This window comes from Cavia porcellus, unplaced genomic scaffold, assembly GCF_034190915.1.
Source record: "Cavia porcellus strain 051 isolate PalLab524CR breed Dunkin Hartley unplaced genomic scaffold, mCavPor4.1 scaffold_11, whole genome shotgun sequence".
NCBI lineage: Eukaryota > Metazoa > Chordata > Mammalia > Rodentia > Caviidae > Cavia > Cavia porcellus.
In genome coordinates this window covers 51,878,906-51,894,243 of record NW_026947494.1, presented here as the reverse complement: position 1 = coordinate 51,894,243, position 15,338 = coordinate 51,878,906, and the positions used below count along the sequence as shown (strand labels likewise).

The 15,338-nt window shown below is 36.2% G+C and overlaps 1 pseudogene; it reads right to left on the bottom strand.

The window, feature by feature from the left end:
- The window catches only part of LOC100721382 (14-3-3 protein zeta/delta-like), a 112,930-nt pseudogene extending 102,023 nt beyond the window's left edge, over positions 1–10,907 (bottom strand).
- Positions 10,908–15,338: the final 4,431 nt, after the last annotated feature.

Sequence of the window (15,338 nt, the reverse complement as noted above, 5' to 3'; positions counted from 1 at the left end):
TCTTTTACCTGGGAGATTATTTCTAGTTTGGATTACTTTAAAACTTCCTGGAGTTGCTTGTTTATTTCAGTTGCTATTATGTCTGATATTTGAGGTCTATGGCATATATTTTCTTCTATATACATTGCTCCTAAGGTTTCATGGGATGGGCTGGAGGTTTGAGATTTTAATTTGGTCTTCCGTTTTGTCATTTTCCTATATTTCTGTGTTTCAAGTGTTTCAAGTGTTATTCGAAAGCTTCCTCAAGGTCATTGGAAATCTACTTCTATGGCCTTAGCTCCTGGGACTCTGGCACCCAGTTCCCCCAGGCCGCAGGGCCTCTTGAAGTGGTGGTGTTCACCTGCTTGCTTAGAACTCCATAGTCCTCCAAGCACAGCTGGGAACCAGTAGGTGGATGCAGGCACCCCAGACCAGCATAACTGTTCCAGTGCACCCTGAAGGTACGAGGGTCTCAAACAAGCTGGGCTCAGGGAAAAGTGCATGGGCACTTACCCCAGGATGCCAGGCCTCTGGAACTGGTGGCACTCACCTGCTTGCCTAGAACTCCACAGTCCTCTAAGCACACAGGAAGATGGATGCAGGCGCCCAGACTCATCTAGCTGTTCCAGTCAAGATGTGGTATTTTTATGTGGGATTTTTAGGCATTGGAGCTATAAAGAATGATCATATGAAAATTTTTATAACTAAGTGGATGCAACTTGAGACCATACTCATAAGTGAAATAAATCAAATTCATATGTGTAAATATCGTATTGTATTCCTAGTGTAAGAATTGGGTAAGAGTACATAAGATACAAAATCCTCAATAAATACAGTTAAAGGGTAAGAATCTGCTCAAAGGGGAAAAAATAATACCTCAGAGAAAAGGAGGCAAAAGAAAAAGAAAGGGAAAAAATATCTAAATTTGTACAAACACACAGGATAGCTAAGATGATTGTGCTACAAATTCTGTAAGTTTGTAGAACAAAGCAGTTAACATTCATAGGATTGGAACAATTTTGCATGTTTGTGTCTGGTGATCTGAGGAACTCTTGCAGATCACTATGTAAAATACCAACCTCAGTTCTGTTCCTACTACCTTGTTTTGAAAGCCACTGTTATCATTGTTTTGGGCTCTTTGCTATTGTTATTTATTTTTCTTTTTTGTTTCTTATTTTTGTAGCAATCTGTTTTGTTTTGTTTTGTTTTGTTTTGTTTTTCTCTCTAATGCAGAGTGAATAGGTATACATGTAGAGGATTATGCATGCCTAGAACTTCTCCTAAACAGTTTACGAGAATCAATTATATTATGTGTGATGAAATGAACAGCTACTTTGAAGAAAAACAATAGCAAAGAGCCCCAAACTATGATGATATAGGCTTCTATATCATCATGCTGTCAGATCCAGTAATGCTTCTATTCTTCAGAGTGGTTTTAGTCTGTTTTTTATTGGCTAATTTCAACATTCATGAAGATAAGGAAAACTATTTTGAAGAAAACAAGGGACATTACAGTAGCCATTGTTGATTTTCCTATTGTATGGTTTAAAGGCCTGTAATGCCTTCATTATTTGGTTTTGATCAGTTTTATACTATTTTGTTTTGTATGAATTTGTTGTGTGTAAATATATAGACAACTATTTAGAAGAAAACAAGAGACATTATGGTAGCCACTGAAGTTCTCCTGTTGTCTTGGTTTGAAATCTGTGTCACTTACAGTGTTCTTTTCTGATCTGCTTTCTTCTGTTTTGTTACGTTTAGTTTTACCCTCTTTAAAAAAAAATTAAAAAGGCTAGATGTTATGCTCCAGTGCTTACAATAAATATGATCTACTATATTTATAATAAACTAAATTAAAAATTATCAAATGAATAGAGAAAAAGGGTAAAAATAAGAAACAGCAAGATATATGGGCCCTTTGGAGGTTTCATTTTTATACTGATTTTATTCCTGGTTTGAGAATATAATATTGTTTTCTCTTTTCCAGCTGAAGTGAAAAATTCGAGATTATAAATTTAATTACTTATTTAAAGCATTAACAATGTGATAGTACCAGAGGAATTTTTAAAAAATGTTTTAAAATAAGTTTGAAAAGTTAAAATTTAAAAATTTAAAAGCAAAAATATTGCTTTTAGAATGAAAACATGTGATAATTTTAATTTATATGTTATTTTGGGTCTTTTTGTGTAAAGGTCTTTAACATTTAGTGCTTTCCAAGTCTTATATCTATATGAATCTATATTTTTAGTCTTAATGCTAGTTCATTTTATCACATTTACAACAATCTGCCCAATCTACCACAGCAATTCTGACACTAATCCCTAATAATCACATCCTTTATCTTTGTTAGTTTTTCCTATACTTATATCTCTAAAACTGGAAGATTATTTTTTTTTACTTTTATTAATAGATGTCTGCAATACATAATATGTACATTTGCTATAGAGGTTTGGTGTATGTACATAACATATTTCAATTCCCTTCCCCTCCTTCTTCATCCTTTCTTTTTTTTTCTACAATTGGATTCATTTGTTTTATAATGCCTTATAAAAAATAATTATATGTAGAGATTTAAACCAGACTTATAGGCCAAAGAACAAATAAAATGTGCAAAACAATTGTATTGAGTCAAGGTACACGTCTAGATACACTGTCCACTTTGGATTACAATACATTTGGTTTTCTTTCTCATTTTTCCTATTATCTTTCATATATTCATGCCACTTAATATTAAGGTCCTAAGGTACATCCATTTTCCCATACATGACTCAAGTTTGTCCTTTTTAATGGCAGAGTACTGTCTCATTGTATATAAATACTACATTTTCTTTACCCATTTACATGTTGATGGGTATATAGACTTTTTCAAAGATTTAGGTATTATGAATTGTGTTTCTAAAAACATGGTTATGTGTGCATTACTGTGGTATGATATCTTTTACTCTTTTGGAAAGATACCTAGAAGGATAATAACTTGGTAACATGGAATTCCTACTTTTAGTTTTTTGAGGACTCTTTATACTGATTTCCATACTGGTTATACCAGTTTACTGCCCTACCCAACAATGAAGAAGAGTTTCTTTCTCCTCATACCCTCGCCAACATTAGTTAATGGTTGATTTTTTGATAGTAGCCATTCTATCAGGAGAGAGATGAAATTTCAGTGTTGTTCTTATTTGCATTTCCTATGTGGTCAGCAATATTGAATATTTTTATGTGTAATCTTTGGCCTTTGTGTTTCTTCCAGGAAGTATCTACTTCAGATGTCCATTTTTAATTGGTTCTTTAAATGGTTTTGAGTATAATTATTTAAATTTTTATATATCCTTCATATAAGTCCTTTGTCTGAGGGATATCTAGCAAAATTGTTTTCCTGTTCTATAGGTTATGTCTTCATTCTGTTAGGGGTTTCCTTTCCTGTTTAAAAGCTTTTTAATTTGATATGATCCATTTTCCAGTCTTCATATTATTTCTTGTGTAACTGAGGTTTTGTTCAGAAAGTTTTTGCCTACTACAGTGTCTTCAAAAGTTTTACCTATTTTGTCTTCCACCAAATTAAATGTTTCTGTTCTAATGTCGAGATCTTTGATTTATTTCAGGCCTAGGTTTAACTTTGGCTCTTGAAATTTTGGTTTTCCCAGCACCATTTGTTAAAGAGGTCATCTGTCTCCCAGAGAAGAGATTTGACCCATCAAAAACAGAATAACAGAATGTACCAGGAATTGTTCCTGTGTCTTTCTTTTATTCCATTGATCCAAAGATTTTTTTTTGTGAATATCACACTGTTTTTTTTATCACTATAGCTTTGTAGTATAACTTGAGGTTGGTATTGTGCTGTCCTTGCCTTGTCTTTGTTGCCCAGAATTGCTTTTGTTATTCTAGGTCTCTTCTGGTTCCACGTGGATTTTAGGATTACTTTCTTCAGTAAGAAATGTTAGTATTTTGATTGGGATTGTGTTAAGTCTATATAACAATTTGAGTCTATATAACCATTTTGACTATGTTGGTTCTGTCTTTCTAGGAACAGGGTTTATCTTAACATTTTATGAAATCCTCTTCAATATCCTTCTTCAGAGTACTATTGTTTTCACTGGGCAAGACTTTCACCCAGAAGGGTAAATATTTTAAAATCTAAGCTCATCAAATGACTCCCTTGACAGCTATCTCTCCTCAATTCCCTTATATTATTAGCATACCCTAGTATCTCTATAATCGTGAGTATTCTAAATGTATTTTCCCCCTTGATCAGGATTATTCTTTTCAGAAATTCAGTCTCTGGGCAGCATAGCCTTCCTTTTTAAAAAACATAAGGATTTCTATTGGAAAATGTATTCTCTCATATAACTAGCTATCAGATAAGATAATTACTTGATACACCCTTTCAAAAATATTTTAATCTGTAATGTGTGCCAGGCACTCAACTAATTCTGGATCATAGTACAAGAAGCACTATGAATTTAGGCTCTGTTCTTCTTACAACGTATAGAAAAGATATACATAGACAAAACAATGTAAAATTGAAACTTTCTGTTGTTTTTCTAGTTGTAATTATAGCATCAAGGAGAATCCAGGGACTTGCATCTGCTAAATAAGAGCTTTTTCACTGAGCTATGTACACAGCCCTTTTTCTTTTACTTTGGGACAGAGTGTTGCTAAATTATCCAGACTGACCTAGATATTGCTGTTTTCCTGGTATAGTCTCCCATGTGACAGGGATTACAGGCATGCAGCTCCATAACTAACTCAGAATTACAAACTTCAATAACACTACAGCCAGATTTTATACTGTTAGAAGAACATACATCACCGGAATACAAATTAGGCTCTAGATCAGTAAGTAATTCTCCAATTCTTGTGGCCATAGACCATATTTATCTCTGAACTTCCTGGGCTATTCATTGATTTTTTTGGGTATTATTATTTTTCTAATATGTCAAAAAGTCATGGTTTTCTATAATTAGAAAAATGACAGACCAGTTAAATAGACCATGAGTAAAAGGCTCATTTCTTCAGAATCAATCTTGTTAGAGGGCCTTTTCAGCATGATTCCACATTATGACCTGAGGATGATAAACTCAGTATACACAGAACCACTGGACTCATATCTGTCCTCAGATTAATTCTGTTATTTTTGAAGTAGCTTCTCATGGACATTAAATGATAGTATACCATACCATTATTTTCCTTCTGATAATAGTTTTTACCTGGCTGCCTGAAACTGGACTGAAAACAGTATCTGGAATTTCCTGAGTTACATATGTTTGGCTGAATACTAAAGAGTTTATGTGTATTAAAAAAGAGGACAGTCTTCAGATCAACAGCAGGAAAACAGGGATTTGTATACTACTCTGTATTACTAGCAAGGATGAGCTAGCTTAACAGATAATGAAATTTTGTATGAAGAACAAAAACGCTGGTACCTTATATTATATGAAGCAAGGACACAGATTGTGATTTGATGTTTCATATTAGAATCAATAGGAGGCAGAATAAAAATCTGAACAGAGTATCAGTGGGACTGTATTGTGATCTCAAGTCACATTTGGTCAGTTAGATTCTTAGTTTTATTGCTCATTAAATGGAGGTAATAATTTGTTTTATAACTATATACTGGGTTTGATCATAGGCAGTAGTAAAATTATAACCAAATTAAATATAAAATTATAAGCATTAGAAAAATTACAATTAAAACAGAGTTGAAAACTATATGCTGTATATGCCAGTTCATCTCACCAACTTGACTCCTGGAGAGATGACTGGATTATAGAGGCAATATACTCATCAGCAGATTAATACATTTCTGTTCAAAGCTAAATGTGCTGCTACAATATAGGGCCAAGTTGGAGGTGTGACTCAGTGAGGTCCTGTACCTACAAGTCTTGCTTGTGCTCTCTCCCTGTGCTGTCTTTCCAGGCCGCAATGAAATAAGATTTCCCCTACCACATCTTTCACCATAAAGCTTCTCCCTAGGAGCCAAACAAACATAACTGAAATTTCTGAAATGCAACATGCCAATTAAACCTCTCTTGTTTTAAGTCATAGGCCTGGGATATTTTTGTAACAGCAATGAAAAACCATCTAAAAACAATGGGTATACTACAAGTATCAGTATGGTTAAATAGAATGCTAATTATTCAGAAGTCAATTTCTGATCAGAGAAAATTAAATTAAAGATACTGACTACTTTATTAACAAAGTGAGTAATAATTACAATAAAATTAAATAATAGATTTATAAATAATCAAAGAGGAGCCACCAATTCAGTACCCCTTCTGTCTCTGTCAGACAGAAGTTATCCCTCTTTCCATAAACTCTTTTACTTTCCAAAATAAAAGTGATCAAAGACTGTAGATAAAGTTATGAGAGATGTAGCTAAAACAGTGGCTGGAGAGAAGCATAAAAGTCTAAATGTTTGTATTAGAGAAAATTCTCTAAAATCGATGGCCAGCATTGTAAACAACAAAGATGAAAGCAAAGTAAACTTGAAATAAGTAGAAACAGTAAATAGGTGCAAACATTCACAACAAAGAAACTGAATAGGAATAGAAAACAAAATGGATAGAAATAGAAAACAGATATACAGAAAATGGATAAGAATTGAAAATTAAGGAACTCCAGTGATGACTCAAATTACTAAAGGTATCACCCAATCATAAAAATAGGAAAGAAAATACAATTTACCAATATCAAACATGTAGAATGACATATCACCAAAGATCCTTCAGGCATAAAAAGTTGATAACACATTATTATGAAAATTTCTATGAATTCAAATTTAACCATGAAATGAAGTTTGTTTTTCAGCCATTAATAAAATACTTGAGTTTTTTAAAATACATTTATTTACATTGCTGTTTCTTTTTGTGTCAGTTTTGAGTAAATTGCAGTTTTCAATAATTTTTTTTATTTCATTTCGTGGTGAAGAAATTATTGAAAACTGCAATTTACTCAAAACTGACACAAAAAGAAACAGCAATGTAAATAAATGTATTAAAAAACTCAAGTATTTTATTAATGTCTCAAAAACAAACTTACAGAAAAAACAATGTCCATATTATGCATATATTTACACAACAAAAAAAGAAAGTAGATCATGCCCCAGTTTGTTTGTGAGTCTAACAAGCTAATATCATTGCCTGAGAAGGTCATTACAAAAAAGTTTAAACTAATGTTCTTCATTAAAATGTCATAAACATGGAGGAGGCTGGAGAGGGAGACTTAGAGACCAAAGAAGAGACAAAGACAAAAAGATGAGGTGGATGGTAGGGGGAAAAATATATAAAATAAAATAAATAAAAATAAAATGTCATATGCAATGTTCTTTTGAAATATTTTAGTACAGAAAATCAAATATTCAGTTAGTCTTCTAAATTCTGTGATATTGCAGCTGTAGATTCAGACAGGAATTATCTGGGAGAAAATACTTCTATATTGAATGTGTATAGGCTGTTGTTCTTCTCATTGTTCCCTAAACAATATAACATCCACTTATATAGATTTCAAAGTGTTAACTGTTATAATTAATACAGAAATGATTTAAAGTATACAGGATGATGTACATATATTCAATGTAAATGTTGCACCATTTTTACAAGGGTCATGAACACTAATGGAATTAGTATTTGATGGAATTCCTTAAACCAATCCCTTGTGGACACTGAAGGAAAATTGTATGAATAACCTGCGTTTTGACCAAATAGACTTTATTCTGAGATCTGAGGTAGGTTTAACTTTTTAAAATGTAGTAATGGAATTAACATTAACATGAAAGGAGAAAAATTGTATGATCATTTCAATAGAGTGAAAAAAATTGAAAATGATTAGCACCGATTCATGATTAAAATGCTCAGTAACTAAAAATGAAAATTAGAAACAAATTTTTTAAAATTTTGAGCTCATTGTTTGTTCTACTTTGATATGTAGGAAGCTTTGAAATTACCATTTACACTAATTAGTTAAAAAGCTGAACTAACTAAAATTCACCAATTCTTTGAGGTCAGTAAGAGAAGTGTGGTCATAGATCAAACTGCTGTCCCCAGAACTAGAAAGACCAAGAATTACAGTATGCTATCAGACCATAGACCTCTGTAGAAATTAGTATAAAGTAGAAAAAAATTATGCTGCAATTGATAAATCATGAGAGGCCTGTATTAATTATATCGGAGACAAGGAGTCCATCCTTTTACTGTGTGATCTAACTGTTTTGACAAGTAAGCTACTGCTTCAAAAGATCATTTTTTGTGCCCTAGTACACCTATAGCATTGTGGCCCTGACAAGTAGTGTACAAGATGAAAGGTTGGGTGGGATCAGTAAGGGTAAGAGCTGGAGCTTTTAGGAGAGCCTCTTTTAATCTATGAAAGGAGGCATGTATGTGCCTAGTAGGGTTCAGGGGTTCTGATAAGGGACCCTTAGTGGCCTTGTAGAGGGGTTGGACTAGGGCTGCAAAGTTAGGAATCCAGAGACGAAAGCAATAGCTAAACCTAGGAAAGATGTAACCTGATGTTTAGTTGTGGGCACCTGGAGATCACAAAGAATTGCCTTATGATCTGAGGTAATGGAATGAGTGGTGGGGGTGAGAGTGAGACCTAGGTATTTGACTTTTGGGGAGGCTATCTGGGCTTTAGCAGGAGAGACCCTGTATCCACGACTAGCAAGGACATTAAGAAGCTTGGCTGAATGGTGTATGGTTAACATATGGGATGGAGAACATAATAGAAGGTCGTCTATGTATTAAAGAAGAACACTAGGTTTGAGATCAAGTTCTGTGAGGTCAGTAGTGAGAGCTTGACTAAAGAAGTGGGGACTATCTCTGAACCCTTGGTGGAGCACTGTCCAAGTAATTTGTTGAGACCTGAGAGTGTCTGGGTCAATCCATGTAAATGCAAAGAGGTTCTGGCAATCAAGGTGTAGGGGATAGTAAAGAAGGCATCTTTAATATCTATAACTGTAAAGTGAGTGGTGGAGGGAGGGATATGAGAGAGCAGGGTATAGGGATTTGGCACGACTGGGTGTTGGGGTAACAGCACTGTTAATTACCCTAAGGTCCTGTACTAGGTGATAGGGCCCATCAGGTTGAGTACCGGGAGAATGGGAGTACTGTGGGGTGAATGGGAAGGTTTAAGAAAACCGTTGTCCAAAGGTGTTAATTATGGGTTTAAGTCCCCTTAAATGTTGGGGAGCTATAGGGTATTGGAGAACACAGGGAAAATTTGAGGGATCCCTGAGACAGATTAAAACAGGTGTGGCATATGTAGCCAGAGTGGGATTGGATGTGACCCAAACTATGGGGTCAACTAGAGAAGGAGGAAGGGGAGGGAATGGCTTTGCGACACATTGTGGGGCTGTTTGGAGGATTAGGGCTGTGGGGAGAGAGAAAGTAAAGGAAAAATTAAGCTTTTGAAGAAGATCTCTACCTAAAAGGGGTGTGGGACATGTTGGGATTACTAGGAAGCTATGGGTAAAGAAAAGAGTCTGGAATCAACATGGGATAGACCCAGTTTGCAAAGGTTGAGTAGGCTGGCCTTCAACACCCACAACAGAAATCAAGGACTTACTACAATGTTCTGAACATTCAGGAAGTACACTATAAGTCGCCCTCATATCCACAAGCAGAGATATTATCTTATCTGAGACCTCCAGTGAGACTCGGGGCTCTGACAAGGTTACCAGAGTGGGGGCTGTGAGCCCTGAGCCCCATCAATCTTCTGCAGCAAGTCCAAGGAGGCCAGTCAGTGATGAATCAGGCATTGACGGAGTCTCCTATGAGGGCAAGGGATTAGAGGATGGCTTACCCGCTCACTGGCGGCTAGGACAATCACTCTTCCAATGGCCCTTAAGGTTGCAGTATGGACATGGTCCTGGAGGGATGCCAGGGTTGGGGCAATCTTTTGCCCAGTGTCCTTGTTTGCTGCATTTAAAGCACAGTCCAGATGGGCCTCGGGCAGCCACACCTTGTTTTGGATTTCTTGTCCTGGCAGCCCCGAGTGCCACTGCTAAGAGATCAGACTGATATTTAGCAAACTTTAATTTTTGAGCTTGCTTTTCCTCTTTTAGAATTTTTTCTCTGTTGTTGAAGACATGGAAAGTTAATTTGAGTAGATCCCCTTGCAGAGTTTGAAGGCCTTGTTCAACCTCTTGTAATTTTGCACAAATATCAGGAGCAGACTGGGAAATAAAATAAGAGTTAACAACAATTATCCTTTCATGAGAGTCTGGGTTCACATTAGTAAACTTAATCAAGATTCCCAAAGCCGATTTAGGAACACAGCTGGGTTTTCATTAGCTTCCTGGACTTGTTCTAAAAGTTTCTTATAGTTAGTATGTTTGTGAGCAATCTTATTAAGGCCCACAATCAGACACCCAATCATTTTATGTAATTTTGTCGAACCTTCACTCTTTTGATAGTTCCAGTTAGGATCTTGTTCTGGCACAGCTGCAGGCCCAGGGTCATTATCAGTGGTGTTCGACTTATGTCTCTGATCAGCTTCTTCTCGAGCTGCCTGCCACAGCTGATTTCACTCTTGTGAGCTGAGTGTGGTATTTAGAATCACATAAACATCCTTAAAACGTAAATCATAACAATTAGTTATAAATTCAAATTGCCTGATATAATTCTGTGGGTCAACAGAGAAGCTACCTAATTTATGGGTAACCTGAGATAAGTCAGAAAAGGAGAAAGGCATATGTATATTAACAAGTCCCTCGGGGCCAGCTTGCTCCCAAAGTGGTAGCAGATATTGAGGAGAAGATTTCAGAGTAGATGGCCATTGGGCAGCCATCCACCCAGTAAATGCGTGTGAGCAATTATCTGTAGATCAGCTACAAAGCAGCTGTCAGTTACCCTGGGATGAGGAAACACTGGCAGATGGCATCTCACTGTGTGCCTTGTAGCGATGAAATTGCTGTCCACAGCACAATGAACAGTCATGAGGTCCACAACAGGGTGGCTGTTGCTGATCACAAGAGAAGCCACAAGGAGGCAGCCATTGACTGTGAGATCCCAAGATGGTGGTGCCCTGTCACATGGTGGAGGGCCACAACATGGCAACCATTCCCGGCACAAGCTGGAACAATCACACTGCTTGCTGGAAGGAAACACTGACCGAGACCTAGTATGGTGGGCTGGAGGTGAGAATGCTGAAGGGATAGAGAATTTTCAGGAGAATAAGAAGTCAGAGACTTCGAGGAAGCACTAACAGAGGGATTGGAGCCACTGGGAGAGTTATGGGCTCTGAGAGAGGAAGGGGAAAACAATCACAGTGGGAGATAACTGTGACACAGAGGTATTAGAGCCCTAGGGGTCAAGGGAGGGGAAGACAGTCACATGGCAGGAGATAACGACAAGGAATGATTTTGGGGGTAGGTGGGTGGCAGCCAATAAATAACCGGGGGTACTTCATCAAGTGGATCATGAGGACAGGAGGGGAGAGTTTGTGGCCCAGCAGTTAGCTAAAAGTACCTGGGTGGGGGTACAAGATTTAATGAGAGACGGGCATGTTCTCAGAACAAGGAAAGCCTGTACATAAGGGATCTCTGTTAACTTGTCACTAGACTGACAGAAATCATACAGGTTTTTGAGAATACAGGGGTCAGATGTCCCCTCTCTGGGCCAAGGGCTGCCAAAAAGTGGGTAGGTCGGCCAAACCTTCTAGCAGGAAAAAGTTAATCATTTAGTTTTTATGGTGCTTTTAATCTTAAGAGTACATAGATTGGCAATTAGGCATTGTAGAGGCGTCTTTTGGGAATTAGAAAAAACATTCCCCATGACTAATTCAGGCAAGAAACGAGCTGTGGTCCCCAGGGTGAGCAGTCACTCATCCCGTGGCACCAAACAGCAGCTAGGGTTCCAAAAACTCATAATTCCAGTAGTCACTGAGAGATTTATGAGTGGAGCCTATGTGGGGTCAGTAACGGCTCTGCCCATGAGAGCGTGAAGCTCTGAGGGACTTGAGGGTCTTACAGTGTTGGCGGTCCAGAAAACTCTGCCTTGAGGTATCCAAACCCAAAGGACATGAGAGATTTTCGAGTGTGGACACAGTTTGCCCAGAAAGACTCTGCCCTGGGCTGTCTTAAGGATGTGAGAGTGTCACAAACCCACGCGAAAGGGGAGAAAACTCACCTGGGGCTGAGCCCAACACCAAGAATGCTCCCAAGTTTGCTCATCTGAGATTAATCAGGCCGGTGCTGTGTGGGAGCGGATGGTGACAAGTCAAGCAGGTCCTGGGAAAGAAAAGCAAAGAATTACTCCAGGATGTAATCCATTCGTGAATCGGCTGGGGACTCAAATGGGTGTGTCCCAGGAGTCAATCACCTACTGATCAAGTAACGGCACCAAATAAGATTATATCCAAAAGATGAGAAGTATAAAACAAAAGAGGCCTTTATTCTGAGAACATGGAGAGAGAAAACCAAAACCCCCGACCTCTGGAGTCTGGCTTTCTCTCTGGAAGACATGTGGCGTGGGGAGTATGTAAGTAGCCTTGGTTTGGGGTGGAACCTAAGGGGCATCAAGGATGCACAGGTAGCCATTGGTCTTGGTTTGGTGCCATAGGTAAATTCCTAGGGGGCGGGGAGATGGAGTCACAGGTAAATTCCTAGGGGTGGGGGAGATAGGAGCTCCTTGGTTCCACCTCTAAGGCTTCACCGGCTACAATGTCCTGTCTGGGCCAAAACCCTTTCACAAGTCATTTTACAAGTAAAACCATAGTTTGAACCATTATAGCAGCCATCAAAACCAGACCTATATATATGGGAGTAATGTTGGAATTAAAATTTAAAACAATAATGATTAATATATTAAAGGTTCTTAACAGATAAGGTAGATAACATGCAAGAACAGGTGGGCAATGAAAGCACAAGGAAATTCTAAGTCACAACAAAACATTAGAAATATAATAAAGCACTATAAAAAAGTGAAGAATAACTTGATGAGTGCATTAGGTATGATATCTTAATAAAAGAATCACCTAAAAAGAAATTAATTATTAAAATCATGCGAAACATGAAGGAATTACAAATATACACTACACTACTTTATTGAGTTAGAAACCAATCAGGAGTTAATTTGAGAAAGCTACGTACTTTGTGGCAAAACCATGTAAACAGCAAAAAGAAAAAGGCAAAACTATGTAAACAACAAGGCTCAGTGGTTGTTAGGGATTAGGAAGGAGGCAGAAAAAAGTAAGTGGAGCACAGGAGAATTTGAAGACAGTGAACTTATTCTGCATTAAACAATAATGATAAATAATCATCAGTATATGTTTGTCTAAACCTGAAGGTTGTATAGCACCAAGATTGAACTATGGATTAGAATAGTTGGGATGACTATGTGTGTGGAACCAGAGAATACATATGCACTTTAATTTGCAATGGAATTACATCCTGATAAATCAGTATAAGCTGAATATCATAAATTAAAATTGCATTTATTACACTTAAACCAACAAATACCCTAGCTGATTAACGCAATATGTTGGCTGCTTGCACTGTGGTTGCAGTGCTTTTGGTAGCTTGGCTTATTGCCACTGCTGGGAGCCATTGCAACTGGAAATTGAACACACATGCAGGGCTGTTGCATGGCCAGAGCAAGATATGATAAAGGCTGAGGACAGCTGGCTCCACTTCCAATTAACTAAATGAAGACTGCAGCCATCAGCCACTTCACCCCTTATTGAAAAACAGCATAAAGATCTTCTCCTAAGATACTTTTCCTTGTTAACATAATTTGTTACTTGCAAAGTCCTTGAAACACTCCCAAGGTCTGCCATATTTGAAAAAAATAATAAATACAGTTGCCTAGAAGCATCTTCTGTCTTAGTCCTCAAATTCTTGAACTCTGCAAAGGGTTTTGATCTTTCTGGAGCCCTAATATCATACCACTTGTCTCATTTATTTTAAACCTTCACTGTATACTTGTTTGGGAAATTGTGGCTCTAGGCCAGGTCCCCAGTACTGCCACAGCACAGAATCACTAGAGGATATAGAGTCCAAGTATCAGTTAGTCAGGAAAAAACACCAATATTCAAACTAATTTTTCTACAAATACATATGGCTTTTTCATTGCTACAAAGACAAAAAATTAAACACTGAACTTTCATAAGTCAAAGAATGTCTATATACAGCAACTTTGTATATTCTATTCAATTTTACTATAAATTTAAACTTGCTTTAAAATGGTCTATTAATTTAAAAAATAGAAACAATATGATATTTTGATTAAAAGAAACTGAAGTTTTTCTCGCAGAGATAAAGATAAAAGTAAGGATGTCAACTTTAAACATGTTTATTGAACGCTGTACTATACATTGCAAAAGTTTCAGAAAGAAAATAAAATAAGACGAACAGCATAATATAAAACTAGGACTGTAACTATTTGAAGGGAATATGATTGCATGTAGGAAGATAACCATAGGGTATATAGAAATACTGTAATGACTGAGGTAAAGATTTGGTATTATTTTAAAATATACTGTTTATATAAAAATCAGTTCTTTATGAAAATAAATAATTAGGAAATGCTGTTCCACAATTCCATTTATTTAGTTATACCACAAATATAAAATACTTAAAAAACCTAAACAAACAACATCAAAGCCTTCATATTACAAATCATAATACATTACTGGGAGAAATTAAATCAATTTTAAATAAACACAAAAGTATATTATAATATTGGAAGATTCAATATTGGTGCAATGGCAATTGTCCATCTATTAATCTTGTATTAACACAATCCCAATAAGCTCCCTATACATTTTTATATAGTAATTGTTACTAGACAATTTAGTAATTTACCAGATTATAAGCCTATAAAACCTGTAATCATGAAGTATGTATGATATTGCTAACAATACCAGTTATTAGACTAAAATGATTGTAAATTTAATAACAGACAAGGGATAGTTTTCTGTAACAAACTGCACTATTTACAACCAAGTCAAAATATTCATCAGGGCAAACTTTAGAGTGCTCTACAGGGCCGTCATTAATTAATGTAAGTAATCTTAAGATCTGTCATTAATTAAAAAACCCTAGATTTTAAGTAATTAACATACTAATATAGTTGTTAGTCTACTAAATTAGTTTCTCAATATGCTTCTACTAATATGTTTCTCAATTTTGGGAAGAACTATCAACCCTCAACTTTTTTAAAGTTATAAAGTCATTTATTTTTTAAATGAACTCAAGAACTAACTGTAAAGGTATGTCATCAACAAGTAGTGGAGAAGATAAATTTTGGATTTTAAACTTATTAAATGAATGTTATTATTAAGTACTTTATAATATATATGACAGATGCATTATCAAAGAAAGAGTCCAAAGAAGAGATCATACCCAGACTCCAGATGTACTTTTATCA